Genomic DNA, 23,512 nt, shown 5'->3' with positions numbered 1-23,512 from the left:
CCAGGTTGTCTGCGACATGTGATTTAGGTGTCAGTGACATGTGATTTAGGTGTCTGTCACTGACACCTAAATCACATGTCACTGACACCTAAGTCACATGTCACAGACACCTAAATCACATGTCACAGACACCTAAGTCACATGTCACTGACACCTAAATCACATGTCACAGACACCTAAATCACATGTCACTGACATCTAAATCACCTGTCACAGACACCTAAGTCACCTGTCACTGACACCTAAGTCACATGTCGCAGACACCTAAATCACATGTCACTGACACCTAAATCACATGTCACTGACACCTAAATCACGTTACTGACATCTAAATCACATGTCACAGAAACCTAAATCACATGTCACAGACACCAAAGTCACATGTCACAGACACCTAAATCACATGTCACTGACACCTAAGTCACATGTCACAGACACCTAAGTCACATGTCACAGACACCTAAATCACATGTCACAGACACCTAAGCATACTTACCGACATTCCCTTCGGGAGGGGGCTGCCAGGTTGTTCCAGCAGGTGTGGGGGTGACTTAAGTGTGCAGTGTGGAGGCGTGCAGGCGCGATTGTGTCATTGCGGCCCCCTTCGCCACTTTATAATGCCGATATTACCAGCATAGTAAAGCATTGGGCTGGGCTACAATGGCGAATGGCATCATCGCTCCCCCAGACCGTCCACTTTTGCTTGCGGGCACGGGATGCCAGTGGCCATTTTGTGAAACTTGCCTACTCTCGCGGGGGGCAAGGAGTTGCACCCGATTTTCGTATGCAGTTAAGTCACATGTCACTAACACCTAAGTCACGTGTCAGACACCTAAATCACGTCACAGACACCTAAATCACACGTCTCTAACACCTAATTCCCATGTCACAGACACCTAAGTCACATGTCACAGACACCTAAATCACATGTCACTGACACCTAAATCACATGTCACTGACACCCAAATCACGTTACTGACATCTAAATCACATGTCACAGAAACCTAAATCACATGTCACAGACACCAAAGTCACATGTCACAGACACCTAAATCACATGTCACAGACACCTAAGTCACATGTCACTGACACCTAAATCACATGTCACAGACACCTAAGTCACATGTCACAGACACCTAAGTCACATGTCACAGACACCTAAATCACATGTCACAGACACCTAAATCACCTGTCACTGACACCTAAGTCACATGTCGCAGACACCTTAATCACATGTCACTGACACCTAAATCACATGTCACAGACACCTAAGTCACATGTCACAGACACCTAAGTCACATGTCACAGACACCTAATTCACATGTCACTGACACCTAAATCACATGTCACAGACACCTAAATCACATGTCATTTACACCTAAGTCACCTGTCACTGACACCTAAGTCACATGTCGCAGACACCTAAATCACATGTCACTGACACCTAAATCACATGTCACAGACACCTAAGTCACATGTCACTGACACCTAAATCACATGTCACAGACACCTAAGCATACTTACCGGCATTCCCTTCGGGAGGGGGCTGCCAGGTTGTTCCAGCAGGTGTGGGGGTGACTTAAGTGTGCAGTGTGAAGGCGTGCAGGCGCGATTGTGTCATTGCGGCCCCCTCCGCCTCTTTATAATGCCGATATTACCAGCATAGTAAAGCATGGGGCTGGGCTACAATGGCGAATGGCATCATCGCTCCCCCAGACTGTCCACTTTTGCTTGCGGGCACGGGATGCCAGTGGCCATTTTGTGAAACTTGCCTACTCTTGCGGAGGGCCAGGAGTGGCCCTCCGATTTTCGTAAGCAGGTAAGTCACATGTCACTAACACCTAAGTCACATGTCACAAGGGGAATGCAGTTAACATGCCAATGGAGGGGATTCCGGGCAGTCAGAATACCGACGCCGGAATACCGACACCTGTCAGAATCCCGGCGCCGGCGTCCAGACTGCCGGAATCCAGAAGTTAAGTAGCGGGGATGGGGGGAGGGTTAGGGTTAGCCACTAGGGGGAGGGTTAGGATTAGGCACTAATGGGGGAGGGTTAGGTTTTTAGGGTGCGGGGAGGGAGGGGTTAGGTTTATATACTAGGGGGGAGGTAAGGGTTAGGCACCAGGGAGGAAGGGTTAGGATTCCAACCGACAAAGTGTTGGTATTCTAATCTTGTCGGGATGCCAGCGTCGGGATTCTGACCACTGGGATCACGAATGCTGGTATCCTGTACCCATCCCATCACCGACACCTAAATCACATGTCACCGACACCTAAATCACATGTCACAGACACCTAAGTCACATGTCACAGACACCTAAGTCACATGTCACAGACACCTAAGTCACATGACACAGAAACCTAAGGGGTCTATTTACTAAGCTGTGTTAGGAGATAAAGTGAACGGTGATAAGGTACTAGCCAATCAGCTCCTAACTGCCATCTCACAGGCTGTGTTTGAAAAATGTTAATTGGGAGCTGATTGGCTGGTACCTTATCGCCGTTCACTTTATCTCCTAACACAGCTTAGTAAATAGACCCCTAAATCACAAGTCGCTGACACCTCGGTTAATGTTTTGGTATAGAAACATTTGTTGATTCTATTAAATATTAAAAATACTAATATTATCTCCTCATAGTGCAAAAGAAAAAGATGTTAATGAAATGAAGTCAAATTTATCCTGAAAAATAAATGCAAAAATTAACTTGGATACAGTATGAAATTAAATAATAATTGTTGATGAAAGTGAACAGTTCTCCCAGAGGCCATCTGCGGTCTGCCAGCTGCTGCCCACTTCCTGAGTGAAGTGCACGATTTGTGTGGCTTGATAGTGTTATACATGCTGAATCGCATGATTGCGTCACCACCTTCGATTTACCATGCCAGTTATCACAGCATTGTACAGCGGGCCATGATTTTCACCCAACATTGACACTTGACTGTGTCATGCCCCCCAACACCAGAGGGGGCAGACAAAAAGTCAGCAACCATGTCTGTAGCATTTAGAGTGGTACCGTATGGTCATTTACATAGACTGTATTGCTTAATGTGTACTTCTGACTCACCATGCTTTACCTCAATTCTAATCCATGCTGCTATTTGCATAAAGAGTATGAAGCCTGAACAGAAGTCCTGCACTAAAGGAACTGTAGTTCAGCAGAACTGCTATCTACGAGCCTTTAGTAAATGGGGGAGTGGGTAATCTTGCCTGTGGGCCATGGCTCTGTATTAAATATATGAAACACAGAGACCTGAATTACAATACTATAGCATTGAATTGAATGCTTTCTGCATATCACTATAACAATGTTAAAGTCATGGTAATATATAAATACAAGGCACTAAAAATTCACTAAACTAATTCCAAGCAATTAGATACATGTTTGAGAACTCACATTTTTTTGTCCATATTTTCTGCCTCTTTTGGTACTTAATGCTTAAAACACTTTTAAATGCATTTGAAGTATATCATTGTGCTGTTAAAATGACCTTTCACACTTGCACAATGAAGAAGAACTCTGGTGTACAATACTGTAATACAGACTGGAATGCTAATGCTCTCAGTCTATTTAGTATTTCTTTCATTTAGAAAGTTCTGTGCATATAAGTCATAGACATGTCTTTCAGTCTTGCCAAAGTGATTTCATTTTCTCACAATACGTTGCATTTAATAACGGCGCTTCTTTAAGCCCTGCTCTCTGTTCTTTATTCAGTTTCTATGACTACATGTCTAAATGAGGCTATTGCAGGGTATCTTCCAAAATGTTAGGTTTTGCTCTAATATAAACCCACAGATAAGGATTTACTTTAACTGTGTGTACCTAATAATTTCAAGTGACACATGTAGAGAGCTATCAATAATCCTGGAAGGCCTTCTGGGTGGTCTTGAAGAAAAGCATGTATCTGTTGTGGAGAATGGAATGGAATACAAAATAAGTCTGATTCATTTTGGATCATCTCATCTCAGCAACCTTTTATGCTATTAGTGTTATTAGTCTTCATATACACGTAATGGGTCTGATGCAAATAAAATGGGCGTACATTACTCAAAAGAAAGCCGCACAGAACAATAGAGTTTTTGCACACATTATTATTATTATCCTTTATTTATATGGCGCCACAAGTGCTCCACAGCGCCTTACAAAGTACAAAATGGGACAAGGACATGGATAATATACATTGATACATTAGTGACCATAACACCTAAATATGCAACAGAGCGTAAGCAATCAAGTGTTAGGTGCCCTGGTGGGGGGTAAGAAGTAGGTGAAAGTAAAGTAAGGAGAAGCACAAGAGGGTAGAGGCCCTGCTCATAAGAGCTTACATTCTAAAGTGTAGAGCTGTATACAGTACATCTTGAGAAGCACATATACTGTACGTTCATTTTCTGAGCATGTGCACTGTAAATTTAGATATGCTACGCAAAATGGGAGCACGTACAAAACTGCATCAGCCCAGTGTAAATAAACATTGTGACACTCACAATAAAAAACAGCATTTCAGTGTATGTGATCAGTGGTGTCACTAGCTCCAAATGAATTAATAGGATCAATTGAATCCATCTTGTTGAAGGAGGAGCTCGTTCCTGCACAGACCACATGTTACACCACCAGGGAGGGTTTGTTTCTTGTTCCAAGATGGTCACTCACCTAAGTACTGCACATGCACAACTCCTTCTTGTCACTGTGATAGAGGGCCACAGTAAGAGTCAGTATTCTTCCACTTAGCTCCAGAGAGATCTGCAAATACCTGCAATCTAAAAGCTTTACAGTGATACTGATCCTGTACCTCTACACGCTACCTGTATACACTCAATACCTGGTGAGCTGTATGACACCCCACTCTGCTCAAGCATCGCTCCATCTACCTGAGTGTATAACAGTGAGCACGACTGTACCTGCTTTACCTTCTACCACTCTTCTGGTTAAGTAAATGGGCTGTTCATTGGCATCCACTGGTGTGTACTAAATTTCTGCTACATCATCAAGCCTATAGATACATTTCCAACAAGTCTAAATTACTTGTTAAGTCTATATTTTCATTAGACTCCATGCCTTAGATAAACCAGTGATAACTATTACCCCTTTCACATCACCAGTGACAGTATACGGACGAGTGGGGATATTTTAAAATTGAGATATACGTAGCTGATATGAATTGTGGTATTAAAAGTTTTTATATTTTACAACTGTGCACACCTTACTATATCCTAGACAATCTTCCATTGTAACCGATGAAGCCATAAGAAAGGGATGCTGCACGGATATCAAATATATGTTGAGTGACCATTGTTTGTGGACAAAAACATGCAAATGGACTTTTTTTGCGCAGATTCAGTCGTCCTAATAATAATAATAATATATATTACGTTTTCAAAGGAAACAGACTGGTACAGTTGCACGCAATATAAAACACACACTGGTCAAAAAAATGCTTACTAATACTTGTGGTCTACTACAGCCTGTAAGACGATGTAATGCCAGCCTTTTCTATATAATTGTCTGCTGGGTTGTCACGGGGAGCAATGATTGGGATTTGTGTCCTGTCGATGGCACCTGCGCACTGTGGATACCCACGCCTCAGAAAACTTTGGTTTGTGTCCTCTAAGCGCTCTCCTTGCGGCAGGGAGATAAACTGCTGGTAGACAGTAAATAGCAATGCCCGCATCACCTGGTACACAACGTTGCAGACTGTGGAAATTCCAACTCAAAATAAGCTGGAGAGTGTACAGTACTATCCAGGGGTCAGTAGATCCAGTAGGCAATAGAACGTTGCATGCAACATCTGAAAGTGGGCCATCCACTGCACATCCTGAAAAGCTTCCACAGTCACTATGAAAGCTTCTCCGTGCTTGCGCTCTCTAGCCCACAATCTTCACTCTGTAGACATGTTCAGTTTTAGGATGGTTGTCATGCAGGGCCAGCCCAAGCCTAATATTTTTGGTAAGCGAAGAAACATTTTGGCACTCCCTGTTGGGAATTTGTGCCCCCAGTAGTAATGCCCCCTCTAATAGTGCCCCCTGTAATAGTGCCCTTTGTAAAAGTGCCCCCTGTAGTAATGCCCCTGTAATAATGCCCCAAGTAGTTATCCACCAGTAGTAGTGCCCCTGTAAAATTGCCCCCAGTAGTAATGCCCCTTGTAAAAGTGCCCCCAGTACTAAGCCCCTTGTAATAGTGCCCCCAGTAGTAATGCCCCAAGTAGTTAGCCCCCAGTAGTAGTGCCCCTGTAAAATTGCCCCAGTAGTTAGCCCCCCTGTAAGAGTGCCCCCAGTACTAAGCTCCCTGTAGGAGTGCCCCAGTGCTAAGCCCCCTGTAAGAGTGCCCCCAGTACTAAGCCCACTGTAAGAGTGCCTCCAGTACTAAGCCCCCTGTAATAGTGTCCCCAGTGCTAAGCCCCATGTAAGAGTGCCCCACGTAATAGTGTCCCTGTAAAAGTGCCCCCAGTACTAAGCCCCCTGTAAGAGTGTCCCCAGTACTAAGCCCCCTGTAAGAGTGCCCCCAGTACTAAGCCCCTGTAACAGTGACCCCAGTAGTAATGCCCCTGTAATAATGCCCAAAGTAGTTAGCCCCCAGTAGTAGTGCCCCTGTAAAATTGCCCCCAGTACTAAGCCCCCTGTAAGAGTGCCCCCACTGCTAAGCCCCCTGTAAGAGTGCCCCCAGTGCTAAGCCCCCTGTAAAAGTGCCCCAGTACTAAGCCCCCTGTAATAGTGCCTCCAGTACTAAGCCCCCTGTAATAGTGCCCCCGTATTAAGTCCCCTGTAAGAGTGCCCCCAGTGCTAAGCCCCCTGTAAGAGTGCCCCCAGTGCTAAGCCCCCTGTAAAAGTGCCCCCAGTACTAAGCCCCCTGTAATAGTGCCCCAAGTAGTAGTGCCCCTGTAATAGTGCCCCCCAGTACTAAGCCCCCAGTAAGAGTGCCACACACATAAAAAAACTTACCTTAAGCCCCGATCTTGCATCCGCCGCTCCTCAGAAATATGGGAGAGACGTCATGACGCCTCTCCCATAGTGCCCATTGGGGGAGCCGGAAGTCGGAGCTCAGGCGTCCACTGCGGGAAGCGGGACGTCCACTGGTAAAAGTTTCATGAAGCCTCCCTGCGGCGGCCGGGGGAAGCGGGAGAAAAGAGTGTGGTCAGCGGGGGTTGCGGCGGGACGGTGTGCCCTCTGCTGGCTGAAGCCCTATGCACATGGTAGTCGGCGTAGTGAGATGGCCGGCTGACCCTGTTGTCACGGTAGGCTCTCCTCCTGCGTTAATATTGGCGTTGAGTGGTAGCCTTCTCAGCCACAAACTGTGCCCTCCCCCTCCTCTCGAAAGTGTACACTATGCTGCTATGTGTCAGAAGCTGCATCATGCACTCACTGGCTGAATGAAACAGCAATAAAGCACAAACACTCATATACTCAAGGCTACACACAGGTAGTCCATCGGCTGTGATTGCCGCAATGCTGTGAGCAGTCCCAACCCCTCCCTTTTGTTCCTTTTTGTGACTTCATCTATGTGAGCCTGAAAAAGTAAATTTTTAATGACATCCATAGGGTTTTACAGGGCTGACCCTGGTTCAGTGCTAACAGGGCCAACTTGGGAATAACCCGGGTCGAAGATGCAGTGTGAAAGGGGTCTGACCTGGGTCGCAGCCGTGTTAGACCCGGCTTCAAAATCCCGGGTCAGCCCCAGGTTTGCGATGTGAAAGGAGTACGTATATGAGTGACATTGTGGACCATGGGCCTGATTCAGCAAGGAACGCAGTTGCTAATACGCACAAAATCATTCTGCACATGCGTATGCATTGCAGTGCGCATGCGTGAACTAGCTATTGCGATCAGGACTGCGATCGCAGAGGCTACACAGACCCATCGCAGAGTGATTAACAGGAAGTGCCTATTGTGGGTGGTGACGGGGGGTGGTCGGGAAAATGCAGGCGTGCCAGTGCGTTTCAACGGCGTTGCAGGGTCATGCATATATTATCCACTGCGATTGCCTACGCAGTCTGAGGTCTCATTGCGTGGTTGTTAGCAATTTCTGAATAAGGTCAGGGTTGTGCAACTGTGCGTGAGGCTGTGATGGCACTTGATTGCACCGATGGTTTTGCAGTCTTGCTAAACATTATGGATGTGTGGTAAGAAAAGTGGGTGTCCTTGTGTTATGCTGCAAAGGCATTGAGATCAAAATGGATTAGCATACTATCGCAGTTGAACTGCATGCGTAATCACAGCTGTGATTGCAATAATGACCCGTAGTGAATCAGGCCGCACATCCACAGTTGGGAAGCACGGCAACTGCTTATAAAAAGGCATGAGGGGACTAATAGCATATAATGGAGATCTAGAGGGATCTAATGACATAAAGAGCATTTAGAGGAGTCTGATGGTATATATAGGTCATGAGTGGTTCGATGGCACATATGTTAGGGACTGAGGGGACTGTGACCATATCATGGGCATCTAGAGGGGACTGATGGAGTACATGGGCATATGGATGGATCTAACATAAAAGGGGCCAGTGGGGAGGTCTTTTAATTGAAAGCAGATGGAAGCAGATCATTACCCTATATTTTCCTGTACATTGACATAATGTTGTGTTGGTGGATATGGGAAATGTAAAAGAGCAATTTAAGGTTGTGTCCTTATAGACTGTGGGCCTGATGCAGACACGGTCACAAGCGCTGAGCGCTCGCAACCGGGTCGATGGTGGCCCACAGCGCATGCGCACGACGGAGCCGGCTCCGTCGTGCGCATGCGCGAGACCCGGCTAGCGACGGGCCATCCGTCGCTCCGGGTCTCGCACCAAAGGGAGCGAGCTGTCGATGTTGAGTGACAGCTCACCCCCTTTGGTGGCCAGGCCAGGGGGGTGGCTGCCCAAACGGAGGCGTTCCCATGAGAACGCCTGCCGTTTGGGGGCGGCCCCACTGACATCACAAGTGACGTCATGGAGAGCTTCCGGCTCTGTTAGAGCCGAAAGCTCTCTGGGACTTGCGATGAACGAGACCCTTGGGTCTCGTCGCAAGCCCGATGGTCGCGATGGTCTTGACCATCGCGACCATCATCATGGCCGCTCACAATAGCTGTGGGTGGTCACACACAGCTATGCAAGTGGCCAAGAGGCCGCTCCAAAAAAAAAGGCCCGGCCCTGTTTCAGAGCGAGCGCTCTGTCAGAGCGAGCGGCTCTAAATCAGGCCCTGTGTTTTCAGTTACTCCAAATAACTCCTTTTCGTTCAACTCGGCCTCACTGGGGACCTCATTCAGAGTCGGTCGTTGCGGCCGCACGGTCGTACGCCACCGATGTTCGCTATACTGCGCATAGATAAAGTTCACAATGCGCGTGCGCAAACTAGCCGATACGATCAGAAATTTCTCTCTCCTAGAACACAGCCAGGTCGGTAGTTTGAGTGACAGAATGAGGCGTTTGTGGGTGGTAACAAGGGAAAGTGCTTGAAAACGGGGGAGTGGAGATCCAAACGCAGGCATGCCTAATTATGCGAACGGCGTTTTATGGGAGTGCATACGGTTTATGGGAGTGCATAATTCACAAAGTAGCATCATGGCACATGTGACATGGGAGGTTTTTACACTGACATGATCGTAGAGCTTAAGAGAGGGTATGGTCAACCTTAAGCTCTACGACCAGTTCCGATGGTTCCCGATGGTCTCGATTAATCCTTATATGCCCGGAGATGACGTGCAATGCGTACGAGAAGGGGGCGTATTTTTTTTTTATTCCGACCGCTTCCTCCCCTTGGTCGGCCAGCTACCGATCCGAACTTAGGGACGCAACTTGCGAGGGAATCATTTGAGTATCCGGCCCCTTTTCCCGTACGACCGTGCGGCCGCTTCGACCGACTCTGAATGAGGTCCCGAGTCTTTCTCACTCAAAATGTGTTTCTTCTTATTTGCATAAATAAAACAGCTGGCAGCGTCAAAACTACATTGCTAGATTACACTGATACATTTGATGTGCAATTTGTGTATATGTGTATAAGTCTGATTATGTGTAAAAAGGGCTCTGATGTGAGCAGCCGCGGCTTATTAACGCAAAGTCTGTTTTACTTAATCTGTGACTTTGTACGTCTGTAAGACCAGTTCCTGAGCAGTTAATGTTGCAGGCTAGCAATTACACTGTGAGTGACTTTTTGATTATCTTGCGAAGCTTATAGAATGAGAGTTCAAACTAAAAAATTGGTACAGTACTCCTTTCAGAGCATCTGAGTCGCACTGGGCGTCTTGTACCATATGGCGAATAGATGTATGAAGACACATCTGCTACTTACTATACCTATAACTGCAATTATGCATGCAATCAGCTGATTCTTGCGTTCTGTGCATGCACATGCAACGCAGTGCGCGTGTGCGAACCGGCTGCTGCGTTCAGGACTGCGATCGCAGAGAATACGTAGACCCATTCCAGAGTGATTGACAGGAAGTGCCATTTGGGGAAGGTGACAGGGGGTGGTCAGTGAAACGAAGGCATGCCGGTGTGTTCGAACGTTGTTGCAGGGGCGTGCATAAATTATTCACTACGATGCCATACTCAGCTCGAATACTCACTGCATGTGCTGAGGTTAGTGATTTCTGAGTAGGGTCAGACCTTTTGCAAGTGTGCGCGAGGATCCGATTGTCCTCGATGCTACCAATGGTATTGCAGTCTTGCTAAACAATACGTATGTGTGTAAGGTGCGGTGGGCGTCCCTATGTAGTGCTCCAACTGAATAGTGATCGCAATGGATTAGCATATTATCATAGACTGTATGCGTAATCGCAGTCGCGATCGCAGTTGCGATCCGTAGTGAATCAGGCCCTATATCTTGTGGTAGCGGCATGACAAGCTGGAACAAATGAGACAGTTTGAGGTAGGAAATATAAAACATTCCTAAATGATTATAATATTCCTGCAGACTTAACAACACATGGCCATCTCAATTTCTTAGTATATACAAGTCTGGCTGCTAGAGTCTGGGAAATGACATGTACAGTAGGGTGCGAAAATTGTTATGCATACAGTATATACGCAAGTATGGTGCAAGCCTCATTAAAATAAATATTCAGCATTTTTATGCAGGACATTAGTGTTGTCATGTCATTAAGACGGAGTGCATTTCATATGCAAATAGTAAAATGAAGCACCCGAGCTAGTGAATGTCTCACTACGGGCTACAGAGGGTTAATATTTTAGTTACTAGGCAGTGTTAAGGGATGGGATGAGTTGGGTCAGTCTATAGGAGGGATGTAAGGGGGTGGGGTTTCAGGGCCATTTCAGGGAGATTGCTGTTGTTGCCATTTCAGGATATCTTCCTTTTCGGTTTGTACCCCGCCCTCCCTTCTTTTGTCAAGAATGGTTGCAGTCGCCATCTGTCTATGGAGCTTCAGGTGCTCTCCCCCCCAATACATGGCTTAGGCTGATACTTCCCTAATGGGGTCAGCGGTACCATTGCTCCAGGTGAGCTCATGTTGTGTCATTGCAGTGGGAGGTGGATACCTTGGGTGCGGTAATGGGCTGGCTGGTCTCCTCCCATTTTGGTAGGGCTGAAGTGTGGAGTGACAGATGGTGGATCTTGCATTGTGGGGCCATTCTTTCTGTGCCACCATTCTTTGTCTGTCTTTTCCTTCTTCTTAGAATATTTAGTGTTTTAGTATTCTGCTAGTTTAATTAGTTATTAATAGTTTAACTAGGTAAAATAAATAAAAGCTGACCTTCCTTTCCACTTAAGCAAGTCCCAGTGTAGTTATTTCATTTTAATATGATCATCAGGCAGAGTGTCCTATTTAAATCAGGAAGTACTGGCAAAGGATTGCCAATAAAACAGCTCATCGAGATCTTGAGGATAGTAACTTTGCTCCAGGATGCTACTTATCCGTTCCTGTTATCCTGCTCCTGTATTCCTGCTTTAGGCAATCCAAAGTACCTGTACCAGTCCTTGGGATGCCTGCATTCGTGCAGTCCTGAAAACTTGTACCTGTTTTCGAGATTGCTGCATTTGGGCAATCATGAAAAGCTGTATCTGTACTGTTACCTGTTTCGGGCAATCTCAAAAATCCACATATATCTCTGTGTTCCAGCATTTGTGTAATCACGAAGGACTGCACCTGCATGCCGACTTTTAGTGTATCCTGTATCATACTCCAGCTAACTTATCCTGCGCCACTAACGTTCCTCCTGTCATCCGCAATGTGACCCGAGTATCTTCTTCAGCAGCAGCTTAGCTCCCCACCCTCTATTGGACAGAATGAGGAACAGCATCATTAAACCTTACAATGTCACCTATACACCAAGCTGATCAGAATCCTAACCCTCCTAGTGCATGATAGTTTGTAGTGACCTAAATGAATTGGCAGATAAATCAGCCCCAAAAGTGGATCAGGTCCAATATTTGGGAAAACAAGAAGCCAATCAAGGTCAGTTTTTGCTGTTCATGCATGCCCTATCTAATCGCATGGGTGCAATCAAAGTGTCACTGAATATCCAAACTGCACCACTGATGCTTGATCATGAGAGGTCCAGTTCTCCATCTTTGGTATCTACTCCAGACTCCTGAGGGCTGTCTGGGCTTTTCCTAGCCAATGTGTCATTCACTTTGAACTACAGTTTGGGAACTTCCCTGGAGACAGAACCAAGATGGCCTACATTATCTCCCTGCTCTCCAGGCTAATCATGGCTTGGGCGTCTCCTTTATGGTAAAGATGCAGTATCCTGTCTTACTATGTCATCTTCCTAGCTATCTTCCAGAGGATCTTTGATGTGGAGAACAATGTCTTCAGCATCTGACATCTTTCAATTTCGTTCAATAAATCGGACATAATAAGTATCCTTAAAAGATACAAGTAATGCTGTATTAAGATAGTATGTGTCTTTTGATTATCCTAATATGATAACTATCACAGCATGAATAATATTTCTGAAGTTACCCTCTGAAAATTGTAACTAAGGTCTAAGGGCTCTTCCTCTCAGGCCACTTACAGCTGTGTTAAAATTCTGCAGAATATATCCTTATGTCTTGTAAGAACAGTGTTTTAATATTCTCATAATCAATCAAAACTTGATTCCTATGACTAAGCTACTGGCGAAACTCGCGTCAGGTGAGGGAGGACACGATGTTAGTGTGTCAGGTTTGCCGTTGTGGAATCCCCTACTGAGGGGTTGTGGTCTTGGGTTTGGTAGAATTCAGGGTGAGAGGCCTGGATATCAGAACTCCTCGTCCACAGATCTTCAACGTTTTCGAGACCTGGTCAATGGTGCGGAGTCTAACCTGCAGGGAGGTGTTCTCCAGTGACCCTTCCAAGTGAGATATGGGTTTAGCTGCACCCTGCAGGCAGGTCGCGGTCCTTTGACCAGGTATCCAAGATCCGTGGGAATAGAGACCCAGGGGAGGTGCCTAACAAAGGCACTATTACACAATGGGTTTCACCAGAAGATGGTACTTGAGGAGCACTCTAGGAATAGTGTACTGACGCACTTTTGCACAACTGGATTGCACTTGAGAGGTACTTTGAAATTGACACTTGAGAGGTACACTGGAAGTGTACTCGAGAAATGCACTGAGAGTAGCGTGCTAACGCACTTTGCACCACTGGGTGGCACTTGGAATACACAGATAGTGGCGTATGGATGCGCTTTTGCACCACAGGATGGCACTCGAGGGATATACAGGTAGTGGCGTGCAGATACACTTTTGCACTACGGGATGGCATTCGAGTGCTTCTGAAAGCTCATTAGATACAGTATTTGTCATTGCTGTCTCTGACCATTTTAGATCTTTTTAGTTCTATATTCAGAGGTCAGAGGGTGTTCTCACAGATTGTTAGGTCATTTGTTCTGATATATGTTCTTTTAACATAACCTTTACACACTGCTCTGTAAAAAGACCACAAAGTCCAGAAATAAAGACTATGTTTCAATGCTAGCGATGCATACAGTAGCTGAGCACATTCAAACCATTTCACATTATAAGCCAAAAGGTTTAATTAACAATTGCTTTCATTTGCAATTGTATAATATCAAGTAATGTTGGCTTAATGATGATATTAGTGAATAAGAGAGCTTCTGGTAAATGCTGTTTATCTCTTCCACAATCATTTAGAAGAAATAATTACATTAACAGAGTAGGGCTATAAAGTAACATTAGAATCATAATTATATCTGCTGGGGGTTTAGTAATAGCAAGCAATTTACAGTAATTGGCTTATGCACTTTACATCTTTTTATTTTCACTTGTGCCTTTGTTTGTGTGTGTGTGTGTGTGTGTGTGTGTTTGTGTCAATTTAATTCCATGTAATGTACTCGCTGGTGCACGTCATCGCGTCAACAGGCGAGTTTGACGGTAGCCCGAATTCGCATAAGGGTGCTCGCAGCCCCATAGGGCTCCAAGCTAAATTATACATATTTGAGCTCGGAGCAGGCCACAAAGGGTGCGAAGTGCAGTGCCGTTGCTGACATTTTAATGCCGTTGCAACTCGCACCCTTCGCATGTAATTGGATTGATTATTTAGTTAATTGAATGCAAAAATCTGTCAGCAGTATTTAAATCTACATATTTTGTATATGATTAGTCAATAAACTTAATTACACTGACCGCAAAACACCACTTACACCAAAGGTGGGCAAAATACTGCCCGCATGCAAATGTGTGCTTCCCACTTTTCCACATCTTGTATGCAACCCATACCTCCCAGCTCCACTAAATCAGAACTCGATGAATTTGAGTGTGGCTTAGGTTCTACAGGTGAAATCTGTAAACACGTATGACCAGATAGTTGGGATGCTGGCGCTTACAATGCCGGCACCAGAAATCCCGCCACCTGTCAGAATCCCGGTGCCGGCATCCTGACCGCCAGCATCCTGACATTAAGAACTGGGGTTAGGGGGAGGGTTAGTTTTAGGAGTTAGGATTAGGCACTAGGGGGAGGGTTAAGCACTAAGGGGAGAGGGTTAGGTTTAGGGTGTGGGTTGGAAGGTTAGGTTTAGGCATGAGGGAGGGATGGTTAGGTTTAGGCAGTGGGGAGGGAGGGATAGGGAGAGGGTTAGGATACTGACAGACAGGTGTTGGTATCCTAAACCTGTCGTGTTTTCTGCATTCATCAACTGCATGTCGAAGATATCAGCGGCTGTGGCAGTTCAACTTCAAACATGACACAGCTAGGAAAGAAAATGGCACTGCAGTGGCAGACAGGATGGCAGTTTAATAAACTATAAGACCCCATAGAAAGAACTAAATCAGAGGTCTGAGGGAGATGGAGTATGTATGCAGTTGAAGGTAGGGAATGGAAAGAAGGATTGATTCATTGTAAATTTTATTTATTTTTGTGTTCCAATGCAAATTTATGAGGGAGGAGGGAAGAGTAGTTATAATTATTAGAAAAATCAGATCAGAGAAGTGGAAAGGATTTTTGAAAAACAAGCATTCAAAATCTCAAGGAATGTTGATTGATTGTTTATTACAACTAGGTGAACATGTCCCATGTTTTACCCACAGAATTGGGTCCATATTTTGTATTTATGTTTTTAAATTAAAGGGGAATGCAGGAGATGCTGTCTGTTGGCAAAAAATATAACTTCCAATATGGCACATCTAGGAAACAGAATGGCACTTCGATGGCAGTCAGGATTTCAGTTTAATAAACTATAAAAAAGAGTTTGTACCCTTATGTTGTATATCAAACAGGACATGCACAGTTTAAAAAACCAGTCACTTCAGCGACAAGGAATGGTGCTTGTGGCTGAAGTGATTGATTTGTTTGGGCCCCAACAAAACAAGCTACCAATAGGCAGCTGGCAATTATCACTATGTACAAAATGGCTCTACAGAGGCAAGATGTCATTGCCATTATCATCCTCAACCTAATCAGTGAGTACATCATTTTCTTCACACAATATTAATTTGACCCCTCTGGAATCCACCATTACAGGTGCCTCTAGACTTTGATGTAATTGTCAGTAAAGGTCTTCCTTGTTGAATTTGTAGTTCATTATGATTAACATCATCTTTTCCAAATTTTGATGAAGTAGCCTCCTATGCCAATTGCTGACAAGTTTCCCGGCTGTGCTGAAAACTCTTTCTGAGCACACACTGGAGGGTAGGCAGCCTAAGTAAAGCATAGCCAGTTTGTGCAAAGGCCTCCAAGTTGCCTTTATTCTTGCCAGTAGACCAGTGTCACAAATTTTAGGCAATACTTTTAGAATGGACCAAATGTCTAAATGTTGTGTTGACTTATCAGCATCACCAGTGGTTCTCTTAGGAAAGCTGAGTTTTTTTTACAGCTGCCGCAGTTGCCAAAGAAACTGAAGGGACATTGCCGCGTCATGTGCCATTTGAGCTGACAAAGTGATCACCAACAGCTCTTTGCATCGCTTTAGATCTGTGTCCATTGGAAAGAAAGACATCATGTACAACTTAAATCTAGGATCAAGCACAGTTGCAAAAATGTATTGATCTAAATTTATGATGCTGACAACCCTTGGATCCTGGCGAAGTGAATAGAGGTCTTGATCTACAAGTCCTATACTTAGCGGAATCACTACGTTTCAGCTCCTCATTCAGTTTCTCAAGCTTCTTTTCCAAAAGTCTAAGGCGGTCATTCAGACCCACTCGCGAGTGGCAGTACGCTCACAAGTGGGTCGATGTACCCCACTGCGCATGCACACGACGGAGGGAGCTCCGTCGTGCGCATGCGCGAGACCCGGCGAGCGACGGGCTTTCCATCGCTCGGGGTCTCGCACCAAAGGGGGCGTGCTGTCAATGTTGATTGACAGCACGCCCCCTTTGGTGGGCATGCCGGGGGCGTGCCTGCCAGACGGGGGCGTTCCCATGGGAACGCCTACCGTCTGAAGCCGGCCCCACTGACATCACTAGTGATGTCAATGGGAGTGATTTTGGCTCTGATAGAGCCAAAATCACTCCAGGGCTTGTGGTTGGGAAACCCGACCGCAGGGTTTCCCTCGCAAGTCCATCTTTTTGCACGCTCGTATATGCTGTGGGTGGTGACCCACAGCTATACGAGCGTCCAGGAGGACGCTCCATTTTAATGGAGGAGGGCCCTGATTCAGAGCGAGCGCTCTGGTCAGAGCGTCCAGCTCTGAATCAGGCCCTAAATAAGGAAATCACCTCACTGAAGCTGGCAGTGTCTGAACTCACTTCACAGGTGACAACTTTCGAAGGGTTTCTGTACCTTGCATAACACGGAAAGTATTCTCCACTGCACTGGAGTAAGGTACATTTTCCCTTTGTCATGGTTAGTTGTGTAGCTTTGGATGGCTTTTTCTGTTCCTCCATCCCCTGAAGCATATAAAGGGTGGAATTCTATCTTGTTACTACCTCTTGCTTCAGCTGGTGGCAGGACAAATTAGACTATTCTTGCAGCTGCTGCAATCTTCTACATGCAGCTGCTGAATGACAAAAATGAACCAAAATTTTTGGTGCCACATACAGCATCTCCTGCATGGCCCTGTAATTTAAAAAAAAAATCTGCACCACCAAATTTAATGTGTGAGCAAAACATGGGACTTGTTCGAAATCACTCAGCTGTAATGCTCTCACAATATTTGTGGCATTGTCAAAAATCACAAATACCGAGGAGATGTCACTGACCATGCACAGGAGAGCGCATCGTCAATGACATACTATAGTGCGTACACACTGGATGATTTAACGAATTTGTCATAACGAATAGCATTTGGGTTTTCCCAAGTAGGCCCATACCACATACAAATACTTGGATGGAGGCACTGATCTTATATAAGGGTATACCACTTAATGGGCATTTAAGGGTGAGTACATCATAGACATTAAGGGAGTTGGTAACCTGTTGTCCCTTTAGTAAATTGGGGTTACATTTCGATAGTTTTGCTGATAAAGTATTCATTGGTCGGTATTCAATTGTTATAGCACGCCCGATCTCCCTTCTAAAGTAACGGGAGATTACGGGGCGCTATTCAATTGTTGCTGATTTTCACGCTGATCGTGCCCATAGTGGTCGTGTTTAGCCACGTAAAACGGTTATCCCCTGACCAAAGTACTGGGTGCAATTGCGAAAAGTGCTGTTTGAGACCCCAAACAGTTCACTTTTTGCTCACTTCAGCTGGCACCCCCCTGGGGCTGCAAGCTGAATTGGTGCACCGGTAGCTGATCGCACCCGACAGGAGCAACAATTGAATAGCTCTTGTCGGGCGCGTAAGGGGGGCGAAACAATTGAATAACGCCCATTGTTGGCAATATTGAACTAGCAAAGCCTTTCTGGCTAAAGTAAAGTCATACTGCCTGAATCCTCATAGGCTTCAGCTCAACCTTTACCAAATCTGCGCATGTGTAAACATCAGGTCAATTTGCAGGCATGGGAGGGCTCATTAAAGTCCCCTGTCCCTTTTCCAATGTGTAAAATTCTTTGCATCTTATGCAGTTGGATGCAGTTATGTATGTGTATGCTGGGCTGTAAATATCAGAAGAAAATGTGTGTCTCCACAAATGTTATATGTATCAGCAGCATGAAGGTACATTTGAAATTAATCTTAATTCGGTATATAGGCCAGTCACCATCATCAAGTTGATAATGATGTCTGGCATTTAAATATTACAAAAATAGGTAGGCAATAAAAATTATATATCTGGTTTCAGCAGTTGCCGGGGGAACAAATAGTATGGTTAACCCTTGCAGATGCAACTAGCACAAGGGTATTACAGGATGGGCTGGTCATAATATAACTGTAAGGCCCTCATGTTGTGTGGTCCCCATGATATACTGGTACAGTATTAGTGGGGTGAGATGTTTTAATGGGCTGAGATGTATAGAAATGCCTCAATCTACCACTGTTTCTATCCAAGCCTCTGTTCAGAATTCTGACATGTAGTATTCTTTTGTATTTTACATTTTTTGTGTTTTGGGGGCTAGCTATGGAGAGAGGAAGGAGAAGGAGAGTGCTGGCAGTGATAATGTGGAGCAGGATGAAAGGGTTGTAGAACAGGAAGTGGCACAGGAGATGGGTGATGAGTTGAGAGCATACTTGCCGAATATCTGGCTGTTGCTTCCGGGAGGGAGCAGCCAGATCAGCTTGACTCTGGGGGGGCGTGGCCAGCAAATGGGGATGCGGCGGTCAGACGACAATAGTTTGCGGGCATGGTGTGGGCGGAGCCACGTGATTGCGTCATTTTGGTCCCGCCCCCGCTACACACTGCCGATATTACAGGCAGTGTGAAGCAGGGGGTGGGGCCAAAATGATGCGATTCAGTGTAAATTGCGTCACAGGCCCCCCGCTGCCACGGATTATCTTGTAATTGTGGTGGGGGGCAGGAGAGGTCGGCAGCTGCCGGGAGACTTGCCTGCCTTCCCGTGAGGTCGGGAGCCGTACCCGATTTTCAGGAGGCTCCCGACCAAATCGGGAGGGTAGGCAAGTGTGGTTGAGAGTAGACAGGTTCTGTTGAAAGTGACAAGGTGGTCAAAATCAAGTATGTTAGTTTCTCACATGGGGTAGCTTTACTAAGCTTTTAAAAGATATAAAGTGGAGAGAGATAAAGTACCAACCAATCAGCTCCTGTCATTTTTCAAACACAGGGGTGTATGTACTAAGCCTTGGAGTGAGATAAAATGGAGATAAAGTACCAACCAATGAATCAGCTTCTGTCACTTTACAGGCTGTGTTTGGAAGGGATGGTGCGGGGCTGCCGCCATCCCTGAAAATGGAGGTGTGTACGCCTCGTTTTCCGGGAGTGGCTAGCACAGGATCTGCGTTGATCAGCGCAGTGTCCCGGGCTCGCAAGCCAGGCAGCCTGAATAAGCTGAGGCTAACTCAGCTGGCCGGAGGCACGGAGCCGTCTACCATCGCGACCATCGACCACCGATAGTCGCGATGGTGATCCCAGCCTACGACCTCTGTCGCTCTGTCATACACCTCCTGCTGCATTTGCATTATTGCAAGGATCCCAATTGCAAAGCTGTCTGTGTGCAAGTTTGCAATTGCGATCCTTGCTGGATCAGGCCCATAAACCCCAAAGTCTGTATAGTGACAGTTAGGAGCTGATTGGTTGGTACTTTATCTCCATCAATGTTATCGCTCTCCAAGGCTTAGTACAACAAGTTGGTGAATATAGCTATGATTTCACCCATAAATGTCTAAACGCATATGTTGGGGTTGGGGGGAATATGTATGATTTGTTTTCTTTAACATTAATAAAATACAATAAATTTGTATAAATCAATGCAAACAGACTGACAAACATAAGCACAGGAATATGCCATATATTTGGTGTTGTACAGTATGTATTTTCTGCACAGTGAATATATTGATAGTAATCTGCATCATAACGTAATAGTATTATTGTCTCATGGGAAAATCCACAGGTTCCGTTTGCAGACAATCCCCCACAACTGCAATGAAGTGAAGTATGTCCACTTATTAAAAAGGCAATGTCATCAACATGTGAGCAACAAAGAAATCCTTACACATATGTTTACATTTACATCATGGCAACATTATAAGAAAGAAATGTGGTTCTTCAAAGGCGCTGGAAGTCTCTATAATAGCATTAATAATATAGACTTTGTGGTTCTATAATCAAAAGCTGCATCTATTAAGGACTAAATTGCCATCCCTTTCAATTAAAGATGCTCCAAAAAAACACAGACCAAAGGCAAGTGCTGTGTAACTATTCCACACTCAGTTTAATAATCAAGCAACCACTAGAACGATGGCTGCATTCACACAACTCTTGGACTTAGTTACATATCAAATGTTTACTCCTCATATAACATATTAAAACAAAAAACAAACCATACTGTACATAAAACTCAGCAAGCGCAAGAATGTATCTTCGCTCTAGACTGACCTTACAAGTCTTCAGTAGAAATCAGGTGCTAAATGTAAAATAACACAAATTATTATATTAGTAACAAAAACATTTCCAATAATATAATTCACTTTAGCAGTCAATTGTCTGCAAACTTATCCATGGAGAACTCCTCCCATAAGCAAAGTAAAAGTTGTTAATTGTAGCGATGATTTGCAGGATAGCCAATAACTATCCACATTAGGTGGTGTTTTAAGATAGGAGAGGGCCCATGTGCAGACTCAGTGTGGGCCCCCTCCTCTCTGGCAGTACAGAAGATTTTGGCTTGGTGCGAGAATCTACTATTAATGTGCGGTGACATCTCTACTGTGCATGTGCAAGACGCTTGGAAAATGGACGCCATTTTCCCTGTGATTTTTGCTGCTCTGCGCCGCCGGCCCAGGTATACATTGTAATGTAAATAAAAAGTGTGGTGGTCGCTCACATCAGCTTAATGATATTGCACAGGTGCTTGAAAAGGGCGGGTACACTGAACCACAGAAAAAAAGGGATATTCCCTCCAGCACACTGCAGCAATATCAACAAAAATACTTGAATCCTACATGATAATAGAAATTCAGAGGTATTAGTTGCATACATTTGCAAATATATGATTAAGCGCCGGGCCAACGTCAAGGCTCCTCTATACCGGCGTCCCTAACATTAAGGGGTTCACGTCCGAGGCATAGGGCACCCTAAAAGAATCAAGCCAAGGACCATCCCCAGGGCATCACACAAAAAAGGGAAAAAAGGTGATAGTGAAGTGTAAAGTATAGGTGTGTTAATATAATGAGAAATAATTAAAATTCCATAAATAATGAACAAACAAATAGAAAGGTGATGAAAAAGTATCTATGTGAATTAAGTGGTGATGCCCTGAAAAAGGCCCAGCCAGAGCAACTCTGGGGGCCCCACGCCCAAATGCTCATCCCAAAATAATTATTGCTACCTAATAGTAGCACCCACTCTGGGTCATATAATTACAAAATAATGTACTGCATAATAACAACACATGTATAAGTCGAGAGCTGACTCACCTAGGAGGTACCCCAGAAACCTCCAAATGGCTCTATGCTGACCAGCACATCCTCCCAATGCTGGCTCCCTTCATGCCTCTCAGAACTGCAAATAAAAAGTGTGGTGGTCGCTCACATCAGCTTAATGATGCTTCCTTGCTGCTAAATCCAAGGGCCACTACTCTCTGCTCATTCTCCTTGACCTTTCTGCTGCTTTTGACACTGTGGACCACCCTCTCCTTCTGCAAATCCTTCACTCACTTGGTCTGCGTGACACTGCCCTCTCCTGGCTAGCCTCCTACCTCTCTGACCGATCCTTCTCTGTCTCCTCTCATGACTCCTCTTCTCCCCCACAGCCTCTTGCAGTGGGTGTTCCCCAAGGTTCTGTTCTTGGACCTCTCCTTTTCTCACTTTATACATCCTCACTAGGTGAACTAAATCAGCTCTTTTGACCTCCAATATCATCTCTATGCTGATGATGCTCAGATCTACCTTTCCTCCCCTGACCTCTCTCCCTCTCTCCTCACTCGTGTCTCCAACTGTGTCTCTGCCATTTCTTCCTGGATGTCCCAGCGATTTCTTAAACTTAATATGTCTAAGACTGAGCTTATCATCTTCCCTCCCCCCTACATAACCACACTTCCCACCATTTCTTTATCAATTGATGGCACAACTATCTCCTCTAGCCCCAAAGTGCGCTGTCTTGGAGTTATCCTGGACTCCTCCCTCTCCTTCAAACCACATATCCAGAATCTCTCACAGTCCTGTCTTAAAAATATTTCCAAGATTAGACCCTTTCTCACCCAGGATGCCACTAAAACCCTCATACACTCATTGGCCATCTCCAGATTGGACTACTGTAACCTTCTCCTATCTGGCCTCCCCAAATCCCTTCTCTCCCCTCTCCAGTCTGTCCTCAATGCTGCTGCTCGGCTCATCTTTCTCTCAAAACGCTCTGCATCTGCCTCCCCTCTCCTACAAGCCCTCCACTGGCTCCCCTTCCCCTTTAGAATGCAATTTAAGGTTCTCACACTCACTTACAAAGCCCTCAGCCATTCCTCTCCTATTTACATCTCTGATCTCATCTCCCTTCACTCTCCTGTCCGCCCTCTTCGTTCAACAAATGCACGCCGCCTCTCATGCCAATTGATTACTTCCTCCCACTCCCACCTACAAGATTTTGCCTGCGCTGCTCCCCACCTTTGGAACTCTCTCCCGCTTCCCATCAGACTCTCCACCTCTCTACAATCCTTCAAACGTGCTCTCAAGACTCACTATTTCATCAAAGCCTTCCAGCTCTCATCTTAACTTGCTGCTACATACTCCTCTCTCCCTGCCTACCCTATCTGTTTCACCCCTGTCTGTCCCTCCCACTTAGAATGTAAGCTCCTATGAGCAGGACCCTCTACCCTCTTGTACATCTCCTTACTATACCTTCATCTACTTCTTACTCTCTACCAGGGCACCTAACACTTGATTGCTTTGCATTGTTGCTTATCTGGGTGTTATGGTCGTGAATGTAGCAATGTATATTATCAAAGTCCTGTAATGTATTGTACTGTACTGTAAGTCACTGTAAATTAATCTATTTGTTTATGTACTTTGAAAGGCACTGCGGAACACTTGTGGCGCCATATAAATAAACGATAATAATAATAATAATAATAATAATGATATTGCACAGGTGTTGTAAAGGGCG

Source organism: Taudactylus pleione, unplaced genomic scaffold, assembly GCF_031769625.1.
Source record: "Taudactylus pleione unplaced genomic scaffold, aTauple2 ptg001032l, whole genome shotgun sequence".
Taxonomy (NCBI): domain Eukaryota; kingdom Metazoa; phylum Chordata; class Amphibia; order Anura; family Myobatrachidae; genus Taudactylus; species Taudactylus pleione.
The sequence above is the reverse complement of the archived record's forward strand: the minus strand, read 5'-3'. Positions refer to the sequence as shown.